A 12,174-nucleotide genomic window follows, 5' to 3' on the forward strand; every position below is an offset into this window, starting at 1 on the left:
GGAGAAAAAAGCAGTATGGCCCAAAAAGCCTAAAATATTTACTATCTGGTCCTTTATTTTAAAAAGTTTGCAGACTTCTAAAAAAAATAAAAAAGTTTGCAGACTTCTGAACTATTCCAATTATTTAGTTTTTAAATAGAAGCTCAAGCCCAGAAAGGCCTAACCCAAAGAGGCCTAACCCAAATTTATTCTAGGTGGTGTTTTCATGTTCTATTCTGATCCACATACTAGATTTACAGATGCCTGAAAACAGATACTGGACCTTATATTTCTGTGGCATCCAAAACAGTGGAGGCTGGATATTGAAGTCACCATTAAAGCGAGTTAAATAAATGCATAGGGATTGAGGAAATTAAGAGATTCCTTCAGAGACCTCTCTTCTACGTAAACCATTTCCACTCGTGCCTCCACAGCCTCCAAATACTTGTAGACACAAACCAACCCTTCTCACAATGGTCACCAGGCTGCTATCTATGACATCATATGTTAAGTGCCATAAAAGTATCTACCTCCCAGAGTTGTGAGGGTCAGATGAGATAAAGTGTATGAGGCATGTAGCACAGCACCTGGTTCATGCTCAACATTCAAAGAGTAGTAGATGATGATGATGATGATGATGATGATGATGATTTATCATTATCATAAAAATGGAGGCAACTTGAAATATAACTGGAGATTGGGGGGACATATAATTACTGAACTGGGAATTTATTCTTAGATCCTTCCACAAGCAAAATAGGAGGAAAAATACAAGAAGGTAGGGTTCCAACACTCGATTTCTGCAAACAATCTAATTCATATTCAATTGCCATCATCCAAGGAAGTCAGAGCACAAGTGGAGAAATATTTCCCAACAGTGCTTGTAGCACTGGAGGGAAAGAAAAAGATTCTTTCCTTGGGGCCAAGGCATTACATAGAGCAACGCATAATAAACTGAGGGCTCTTGACCAAGGGTTCACTAGACTGTCATATCTTCTAATGCGTGCCAGCTGCCTCCCTGAGTCATGATGGTGAGGGTCAGAGTGAAAGGATTGAGCCATATTGGACACCATATTGGCTCCAGGGCTGCTTTTAACTCTGGCAAAGTAGATACTGTCACCATCAATGACCCCTTCATTGACCTCAACTACACAGTCTACACGTTCCAGTATGAGTCCACCCACAGCAAATTCCACAGCACAGTCAAGGCTGAGAATAGGAAACTTTCATCCATGGAAAACTCATCTCCATCATCCAGGAGCAAGATCCCACCAACATCAAATGGGGTGATGCTGGTGCTGAATGTTGTGGAGCCCATCAGAGTCTTCATCACCATGGAGAAGGCTGGGGCTTCTTGAAGGGTAGGGCCAAGAGGGTCATCATCTCAGCCCCTTTTGCTGATGCCCCCATGTTTTTGATGGGCATGAACCATGAGAAGTATGACAACCGCTCAAGATTGTCAGCAATGTCTTCTGAACTACCAATTGCTTGGCCCCTCTGGCCAAGTTCATACATGACAACTTTGGCATCATGGAGGGACTCATGACTACAGTTTATGCCATGACTGCCACCCAGAAGACTGTGGACAGCCCCTCTGGGAAGCTGTGGGGTAATGGCCGAGGGGCTGCCCACATCATCTGCTTCTACTGGTGCCACCAAGGCTGTAGACAAGATCATCCCTGTGCTAAATGGCAAGCTCACTGGCATGGCCTTCCATGTCCCCAGCCCCCGCATGTCAGTTGTGGATCCGAGCTGCCACCTGGAGAAAGCTGCCAAATATGATGGCATCAAGAAGGTGGTGAAGCAGACATCAGAAGGCCCCCACAAGGACATCTTGGGCTACATTGAGGACCAGGCGATTTGTCTCCCACGACTTTAACAGTGACACCTACTCTTCTGCCTTCGATGCTAGGGCTGGCATTGCTCTCAATGACCAATTTTTCAAGCTCATTCCCTGGTTTGACCATGAATTTGGCGATAGTAACTGTTTGGTGGACCTTATGGTCCACATGGCCTCCAAGGAGTAAGAGCCGCCTGGACAAACATCCCCAATGAGAGCAAGAGGAAGAAAGAAGCCTTCAGCTGCTGGGAAGTCCTTGCTCCAACTCATCCCCCAATATATTGAGAATCTCCCGACCTCAACAGTTACTATCCCAGACCCCCTAAAGACAGGGAGGGGCTTAGGGAGCCCTACCTTGTCATGTACCATCAATAAAGTATACCGTACCCAGAGTAAATAAGTAAATAAAAGAAGGAAAAACTTAGCAGTGTATCAAATAGCGTGTGTTCATGTGGAACCATTGGTGGCCGAGGATAGTTGCCCTAATTGTCCCCACAATGGGAATAGTCTCACGTGAGTCCAGGAGACCCCCTCAGGCCACACAGGCCTCTGTCTAGTGTGACTAACCTTGCCTTCTTTAAATTTTATGGCCATAACTCTCTCTCAGTCAATAGGAATTTATTGTCATTGCTCAACAGCATACCACCTACATCGTATGAAAGACTTAACCAGGGGCAAAATATTTTTGCCATCCATTCCATCCTTTTGCCAAAGAATTACGCTTATGATGTTATTTTGTATTTTAATCATGCCTAATATGGACATCAGAAGAGAAAAATGGGCCTTATAACCCCAGCTGTTGGAAATAGTCAAGAACTGCTCCTCCACACCATCTCTCTTTCCGGCCTAGGATGGCAGGGGGCGATCCCCCTTTAGATAAATGCCCCTTTAGAACCTAACAGGGACAGTTAGAGCATTGCAATCTACCTTTTCCCCCACACAACAGTTTCTTTTTGTTGTTGTTGCAAATCACAGGGAGTAAACTTTCTCCGGGGTTACTTAGTCCATACTGAGAATCAGACCCTATATGTGGTCCTCTGTGATGTGCTAAACTCATCCGCTTCCTCCTTGGCATCCAGAAAAGATATACTGGGGCTAATAACTAGTAAACTCCCACTTTAGAAGGGCCTTCCCCCGCCCCCCGCAGCCCCCACCCCTACTGCCACCATCTGTGTTTGTTCTCTTGCTATATAAGAACTCAAACTGGGTGGCGAGCATGTTATTTTTAAAAATCTTTTAGTGGCGTCTATACCCAGAACTGCCTCATCACAATTATCCTCACCAAACGAGGCAACTTCACATTGAGAATGGATATGGTGTTCAGCCAGCACCAAATGTCTCTCCTTCTGCCTTTTTGTCTTTCCGATCAATCAGAACATGTGAAAGTCCCAAATGAAGAGTAAACACACGGCCCAGGTTCCTTTCATCTCCTAACATATGTCATGAAGGGGGAAAGAAAAAGCCCTATTCCCAGCTTCAATCAGCCATTCGTTTTCTGCAACTTGAACCTTCAGCTGAAAGAGGGACGGGTGGGGGGCAGTGGAGGAGGGTTGAACGCGGGCCCACTCCTTGGAAGATAATAGGTATTCGCCGCATACCTGCATCTTGGAGTCATTATCTCCCCTGTGAGCACTTCTGTATTTATATATAATGAGATCATTACCAGGCAGCTATTCCAATTTTATTCAGACTTTAATATTTCTTGAGGAAAAAAAAAATAGCATACAAAAGGGTTTGTGATGCCAACTCAATCAGACGTGCTGTTGATGGAGAATTATTCAAGTGCAAGCCGGAACAGGAAAAAAAAAATCATTTCAGAGAGGTTTCTGTCAAAGTCGAGTTCTCCTGTGATGATGTTTCGAGTGAATGTGCCGAAGTGTCCAGAGGTGAGGAAGGAAAATAGCAACTAAGAGAAGAGAGGGCTCTGTGTGGGATTAACAGGGAGGCGTGTCCCCCTCAGCCTGAGCAGCTGGGTAGGGAGGGCAGGGCCTCCTGCCAAGACTGGGGCCCCCCCCCAGCTTTTCCCCTGGTAATTAGACCAGGGAAGCAGCCCTACTCGCCTGCCTTTCACCTCTGGTGGCCCAAGCAGGGCTCTGGTGTCAGAAACTACCCCTGTGGTGGGTGTTATTTCCTCTGGTGGTTGAGCTCAGGGGGTCAGGCCAGGTAGGCAAGACCATTCCCTTCCCGTTTTTCACAACACGCAGCTCTCCTGGAAAGAAGAGACTTTGTCTCTCACCATCCCTGTTGCCTCTGCCGGACAAAGAACATGGCAGGGTTTTCTTTCCTTTTGTTTCCATTCATTAAAAGGCCTACAAATGCAGTGCCCCTGCTAATCAAGGGTTCTGGCTAAGGTTGAACGAACCTTATCAGTTCCCAGGAAATTAGGAAATCAAATGAAAGAAACCAAATACTAAGATCCAACGAAAAGGCATCTCTCTTCCATAATCCACCTCAGGATTATTCCAAACCTTAGGTGACGATTAGGAAAGTTGTTTATCGCTGGCCGGCACTTCTAGAAATAGGCTCCGCTAATGTGAGCTCTCGGGATGTTTGAACTTCGGATAAACATGAATTTACTGGTTCATTTCTAAGACCTACAGTTTATCCTGAGATTACAAATCCAAGAAGAGGATCATCTTAGCTATTAGCTCTCGAACTACAGATGGGAACAAACTCTTGGAACAGGAATGAAAGCTTGTCATCACAATAAATGTGAAATTAAAGGATTCTGGGTATTTTATTTATAGTGATTGTAAAGTACTAATTCTTTTCCCCTAGCATTTCCTAACAAGGCAAACCAAAGTAACACTGTAAGAGAATTTGCAAAATGTACATGGTGTCCACTTAGCCCCCAAATGTGACTCAAGCATGGCGTCGGTAGACTGCTTATTGTTTGCGTGGTCCCACCTTAAAGAGATATCTTGAAATGATCCATAGTTAGTTCTGGTAAAATTGTTAAGGCTATTTTATAGATCCTGGTCTTGGAATGCACTCAACATTTAGAAATCAGTTTCTAAGAGAAAAAAAGGAAGGGAGGTAGGCTAGTGATCTCATGTCTCCATGAAATATAGCTAGCTCCACCAAAATCTATATTGTATAGGCAAAGAATTGCATCAAAAGAGTCCTAAAAACTCCCAAACTCAAAAGGGCCTTAAACAAGAAAATGGGAACAATTTTCTCCCTCTCTCTCTCCATAAATCCACAATAGCTAGTCATAGCAATTATTTGAAGATTAGCTCCTTGCAAAGGAGAAGAATCTGCCCAAGCAAGAATTATTAAAGTTCTTTCCATCATTCACTAATGTGTGTTAGCATATTATGTGGGTGTGCATGCGTGTGGGGGGGGGGAAAGAGAGAGAGAGAGAGAGAGAGAGAGAGAGATTTTTCATTTACCATTAACACAGACTCTCCAGAGGAGCATAACAACTCCTCCATCTGCCTCCCTTATTTCTCTACCTTTTGGTCTTCCCTCACAGCCTTAAAAGAAGAGAGACTTTCTTTTTCTCAAAAACCTTCTGCCTCTCCAGCGTCGTCCACCAAGCCTCCAGCGTCCCATTCCTTCTGTCATCCAATATGCTTGCAGTCCCCTTCTGTGGAGAATCCTCCCCAGGCTAGATATCAGGAGATGCAGCTCCCAGCCCCTGCTCTTCCATGTGCCCACATGACACCTGCAAGACAGCTGGGAGCAGGGGCACCTTGGTAGCTCAGTGGCTGAGCATCTGCCTTTGGCTCCAGGTGTGATCCCGGGGTCCTGGGATCGAGCCCCACATCGGGCTCCCTGCAGGGATTCTGCTTCTCCCTCTGCCTGTGTCTCTCATGAATAAATACATAAGATTTTTTAAAAACTGCTAGGAGCGTCATTTCCCCCTGTGCTGTATTTCCATATGTTGGCCTTGCAACCCCTTGCAAATATTGTCGTATTTTAATCCTTTCTTCAACAGCCAAACTCTTCACACCTCATAACCCATTCTCTCCATAAATACCTAAAATACAGCTTCCACATCCACCAAGCCACTGAAATTATTCTCTAAGATCATAAAGTCCAAACCTTTTGTCAAACTAAATAGTCTCTATGGACTCCTAACCTTTTGGACTTTTTGGAGAGACCTGAGATGACCAAGGAAACTCTTCTTACAGCCCTTTGCACTGAAGTCCCACTGGATCTGCTCCCCTGTACCTCGCCTCGGTCTGGTGAGGGCACCTACCTGCCACAGGGCTTTATTCCTAGCTGGGCAGCCAGGTATCCGGTGAAGCTTCAGAGGTGATGAGCTCTCCACCCCCACCGTCCCCACCACCACCACACACAGAGCACCGCTCTACGCCGAGTACGTGATTGAAGAGTCATCTTTTTGGGTTAAAGTACTGTGTCTCGCAGAATCTTCTGTCTGAAAAGTAAACGCCTTTTAAAAGCTTGTACCTTAATTCCTCATCTATTAATACAAAATTAATTTAATAGATAATTAAATGTTAGCTCAGAAATCAGAAAGAAGCACACGAAGAAGTGGAATATAAAATGAGTTCGTGTTGAAGGAATGTCAACCCTCTTGCCTAGACAGAACAAAATAAGATCATGCCTGAGAAAATAAATATACTTTAATGCCTATAGAAACACTGTTCACGTAATGAAGACAATATGAAAATTGCCATAATTGACAACAGGCAAGGTGATATCTTACTAATTCTGGGACTCTGATTAAAAACGACAAATTTGATGCCCCCTCAGAGAGTTGGAGGTCTATAGTAAGGAGGATTCTGGGGAAGTTAATTATCAATATCTGTCTATGAAGGTTCTAAAATAGCACGATGATTTACTGCCGGAAATGCGAGAGAGAACATTCCCCACCTACCAAATGTCGTGGTGCTTTCTAACTGCCCTGCCTGACTCTAACCAGGGAAAATTGGTCACAGTTTCTGCTGAAACCACAAGGACCTGATCCTTTTCCCCATAAATAGCTTTCTCTGCACATGTGCTCTGTGGGGAGCGCTTAACCTTGTATCACTGCTGTTGATAAAGTCTTGGGGCCTCACCCTAATGATTAGCTCATTGCCATTTAGACTATTGCTGGCAATCACCGTGCTCTGTGTAAAGCAACTGAGTGTTTATCTATCAGAATTCACTCCTTAATTTTTGCAACTGTCCCATATGCTTCTTTCCTGCAGCCCCAGAACCTAGATCAGTGGGTAGAAAATAAGTCGTCTCGACACAGAGTGTGAAAGTGGTCAGGTTTAAGCTCTCTCTCTCTCTCTCTCTGCAACATGTACTCTGGTACCAGATTAATAAGATTAGGCCTCCACTCTGGAGCAAAGTGCCACCTTTAATCATTTCCAGAAGTGGGCCACCTAACCTTCTGCCTGGGAGGTTCGCGAACAACAGGAAAAAGGTCAGCTGGCAGTGCCAAAGGCCAAAAATACCTTGTCTCCGAAGACCTTCTTCTCGAGAAGGGTCTAAGGAATCAAAGCAAGGGCAGAGCCACCTGGCATTCCCCAAACAGGGGAACTGAAAAACCCGAGCATCTGTGATAAAGGAGGCTGCAAATCACGCCACTATCAGAAGCACACAGGATTTGCAAGTAACTGCCCTGATCTGGTATGCTGGCATCGCGAAATGCGATTCAAAGATAGCGCAGAAACTGACTGGATCTGACTATGAGCCGACCCTTAGGTTGTTTGTCTCTTGATGTGCGTGACTGGCCATGTCTTGAAGGAGAAAGCACATTGTGGTCAGGGGGCGAAAATGAGACCCCCTTGCCCTGTTACTAGTCAGTTCTAGTGAACAGGGTCTGAAGACAGGAAACATGAGCCAAGGGTGACTCCTTTAGCTCTTCTTTCCCTGAAAAAAAGACACCTGCCCTCTTTACCTGTATCAACAGGATGCCTGTATCAACCCGGAGCAGGAGTTCTTCTTAATTGCAACGTATCAGGCGTTGGCAAACTATGGCCCACAGGCCAAGTCCAGCCCATTGTCTGTTTTTGCAAATATAGTTTTATTGGAACACAGCCATACGGATTCATTTACGTATTACCTACAGCTGCTTTTCTGCCACAATGGCATAGTTAAGTAGTTGCGACAAAGTGCTCATGGCATGCAACCCCTGATATCCACTTATTTATCCTTTATTAAAAAAAAAAGAAGGGTCACTTGATGGGATGAGCCCTGGGTGTTATTCTATATGTTGGCAAATTGAACACCAATAAAAAATAAATTTATAAAAAAAATAGTCTACTGATCCCTGCCCTATATCCTCCATGGCAAAGTGAAAAATAATTATAATAAGGGCCAATGTTTATCAAACTTTTCAATATTCAATACACTATTAAACACATGACATGAATTACATCACCCACAACAGCTGTATGGAGTAGATCTTTTTGTTTTCCCCCATTTTAAAAGTGAAGGATCCAGGGTGCCTGGGTGGTTCACTCGGTTGAGTGTCCGACTCTTAGCTCAGGTCATGATCTCAGGGTTGTGAGAATGAGCCCCCCATCGGGCTCCACGCTGGGCATGGAACCTGCTTGAGATTCTCTCTCCCTCTCCCTCTCCCTCTGCCCCTTCCTGCCCCCACCCCACTCAATAAATAAATAAATAAATAAATAAATAAATAATCCAAGGCTTTCAGGACTAGGAAGTGATGGAGGCAGGATTCAAAGCCTCTCCGTTTGACCCCACTACCCACTCTTTCAATCAGTAAACAATATTTCCTCTAATATAATGACAGCGATACCTACCATTTGCCGAGAGTTCACTATACACTAGCCTTCACATATACTGTCTCTAAATTTCACCACTGTCTACGTTTGTACTTTCCAAAGATCAAGGGACGGACGGGAACCCAGATTGGTTAAATAATTTACCCAGGATCAGACAGCTAAAAGTAGAAGATCCTGTGTTCAGCCTCAGACATCACTGTTCTTTCATCACATATACAACCTCATAGGAGAACGACAGTCTTTAGGAGAAAGTATCATCAGCATAAGAAATAATGGATTTTTTTCTAATTTTCCATTCTGTCTAGAAGAACTATGGGTCACCACAATCCAGTACTAGCCCTGACTTAGTCACTCATATACTATCTGTGTGGCCCTTGGCCCAGCATTTAACCCTTTCAGATCTCAGTTTCCTTGTTGGCAAAAAGAGGAGGTTCAGGTTGGATGCTCATCAGATCTCCCAGCTCAAACACTCTCTAAACCCCCCATTCCATCCCCTCACAGAGTTATGTGGTCCTTTTCGCTCTGCATGTATGTGCACGGTCCTGGTAATTGCAAACTATCAGAAAGAAGTAGTCAATTTTCTGATTTAAAACTCCTCCCATGGGGGATCCCTGGGTGGCGCAGCGGTTTGGCGCCTGCCTTTGGCCCAGGGCCCGATCCTGGAATCCCAGGATCAAATCCCACGTCGGGCTCCTGGTGCATGGAGCCTGCTTCTCCCTCTCCCTGTGTCTCTGCCTCTCTCTCTCTCTCTCTCTGTGTGTGTGACTATCATAAATAAATAAAAAAAATTTTTTTTAATAAAAATAAAAAAATAAAACTCCTCCCATGGGATAATCTCTCATTATGGATTCTACTTGCCTTCCATTCAAGGGAGAGTCTGAACTCAAGTCAACTCCTCTAGACACTTATCATGACAGGATGGCTCATGAAAACAGCTGCTTCCCCTTAAAACAGCGAGAGGACACCAGACACTAATGACTTTTGCTTCTTTTTGTTTCACGTTGTTGCCTTTGATTTGGGGTACTATGGCTAACTTATCAAACAGCCTGTAGGATCCAATTCCTGAGACCCAGATGGGTTGAATGCAGTAAATGTACATTAAATAGTATGTGATTTGGTAGAGGTGATTGTTTTCCTTTATTATAATATTTTGAATCGCTACCATCCATCTGGTAAATTAAAATAGTGAGGCTTATGGCTGTTCATAAGGTACGACTTTTCCAATGAGCTGTTTTATCTGTATCTCATTTCCTATTCCTATTATCTTTCTCTGTAGATTATCAAACATTAAGGACCACGGAAGTCACCATATAGTTGCCTTCATCAGGTTAAAAATGCCTTCTCGGGGCACCTGGGTGGCTCAGCAGTTGAGCATCTGCCTTCGGTTCAGGGTGTGACCCCAGGGTCCTGGGATCAAGTCCCGCATCAGGTCCCCACAGGGAGCCTGCTTCTCCCTCTGCCTGTGTCTCTGCCTCTCTCTCAATCTCTCTGGGTCTCTCATGAATAAATAAATAAAAACTTTTTAAAAATTGGCTTCTCAAGCAAAGGCTGAAGTCTAAAAACTGCCATGTAGAGGCTCAAAGGGCAGATCTTCTCAGCCAGCATTCCCCTCACTTTGACTGCTGGGCAAAACTGATGTAAGGAAATATTTCTATCGAGTTGACTTCTTTAAGTAACTTGGTTAAAAAAAAAAAAAAAAAAAAAAAAAAGGCCATCTTGCCAGTGATCCCTTTAAGCCTTTTTAATTGCAAAATTCTTTTTTATGGCATCGCTGACCTAGCCTTAGCAGAGTTCATTTCAGAAATGTGCTGAAGTGGGTACCAGTGCTGACAACTAAGGCTGAGAAATGTCTTAAGTATCACGACTCTACATTTTTCTCCTGTCTGTGAGGTTCAGGGATTCATCCTGTCTGAATCAGGCCTGCCCTTTGTTTATGCATGAATAAGACATTTTGGACACTGAGGACACGGCATAGACACCAGCCCTTCCTGGAAAAATAAGACCTAGATCTCAAATCAGGGTGAGCACACAGATGGTCCCCAGTGCCAACTCATTTCCGAATGTGAATACAGAAACATTGGGGAGCGGTCTTCTGTTCTCCCATCGGCCCCTCACCTTTAGCAAGACAAAAATGTCACGCAGAATAGATCCTAAAATTAACAGTACTCTTGCTTTTCAGCTGGCCAGATCCGCCCCCTAGCTCCTCCAGATAAGAGGCTGTCATTGTTTGAGTACATTTAACGACACCGCAGACTTTAGGCCCCAGAAAATATCTGATAACTTAGAAGCTCGGAATATGGATCATAAATAAACGTGCAAAGAGCCTCATCTCCTAGTTCTTGGTAGGGCCACACCTAAAGTGTCCTGTATCATGCAGGAAAATCTCTTCTTTGCAGCCGCATCTGCTAACCACTTCCTGGGGACCTGCTATTTACGAGACACTGTTCTAGGCTCCTGGCAGGCTCTAAACACGAGAGACAAAGTCCACATTGTAATAAATCTTACATTCTAGTAAAGGAGTCAGGCAATAACCAAATAAACATGAAAAGTGTACAGCAGGAACTAGTGCTATTTTGAAGATTAACCAGGTTAATAAGCTACAGAAGGACAAGACTACTTTTGAATAGTCAAGCAGCTCTGAGGAGTTGACATTTGTGTTGAAACTGGAATAAAATGATGACACCCTGGGAAGATGTTGGCCAGGGGAAGAACATTCCAGACACAGGGAGTGCTTAGTGCAAAGGCCCTAAGAAGACAGCTAGAGGTTTTCAAGACATGGCAAGGCGGGGTAAGAGAGAAGAGAAATACAAGATAAGGTCAGTAGGTGGGCAGGGGCCAGAACTCGTAAGGTCCTGAAGACTCCGTCGGAGAGCTCCATTTGGGCCTAGTAATAATGGGAGCTAGTAGGGGTTGATAATAAAGAGAGCTTTCTGACCCAATTCTTTCTTTTTAAGAGTATCGTAGCTTCCAGGGGCTCCCGGGGGGCTCGGTCGGTTAAGCATCTGCCTTCAGCTCAGGTCATGATCCCAGGGTCCTGGGACAGAGCTCCACATGGGGTTCCCTGCTCAGCAGGGAGCCTCCTTCTCCCTCTCCCCCCACCCCCCCCACCCCCACAGGAGCTCTCTCTCCTTATCTCTCTCTCTGTCTCTCAACTAAATAAATAAAATCTTTAAAAAAAAAAAAAAAAAAAGAGTACCCTAGCTTCTGTGGGAGAAATGGCTTTGGGAAGCAAAAATGGCAACAGGGAGGCCACTTAGGCCATTGCAGTGGTCCAGGTGAGAGATGATGGAGGCTTTCACTGGGTGGCAATTAGTGGAGATGGAGAGAAGTGGGAAGTTTGGAGAAATGCTTTGGAAGTAGAATGCCAGGATTTGCTGACAGACTTGATAGCGCAAAATGGGGGAGTCCAAATGCCTCTCCGGCTTGGGCTAGCTCATCCACTCTGACCCTGTCCACTCCTTTGGCATCTGAGATTGGGATGTTTCGGCCAAGTGGCACCAGAGGCATGTCCAATTGCGCTGCAAATTTGAAATGCACCAGAGGAAACTGGTATATTTTATAAACTGTCGTCAGAGAAATCATCACTGTTCTGAGTCACTCCTACAGAGCACTTTTTGTTAGTCGAGAGAGCCCCTGAGCCCCCGGCCT

At 44.7% G+C, this 12,174-nt stretch overlaps 1 long non-coding RNA gene across 5 annotated transcripts in view; it reads right to left on the reverse strand.

Annotated features, from left to right (window-relative positions):
* Positions 1–6,194, reverse strand: part of LOC121493735 — a 65,764-nt gene extending 59,570 nt beyond the window's left edge. For all 5 annotated transcript variants that reach the window (XR_005988543.1, XR_005988542.1, XR_005988544.1 and 2 more), the window contains exon 1: positions 6,024–6,194. This is a non-coding gene — a long non-coding RNA (uncharacterized LOC121493735). The remainder of the gene's footprint in view (positions 1–6,023) is intronic.
* Between the last annotated feature and the right edge of the window lie 5,980 nt (positions 6,195–12,174).

Source organism: Vulpes lagopus, chromosome 6 (assembly GCF_018345385.1).
Source record: "Vulpes lagopus strain Blue_001 chromosome 6, ASM1834538v1, whole genome shotgun sequence".
Taxonomy (NCBI): Eukaryota; Metazoa; Chordata; class Mammalia; order Carnivora; family Canidae; genus Vulpes; species Vulpes lagopus.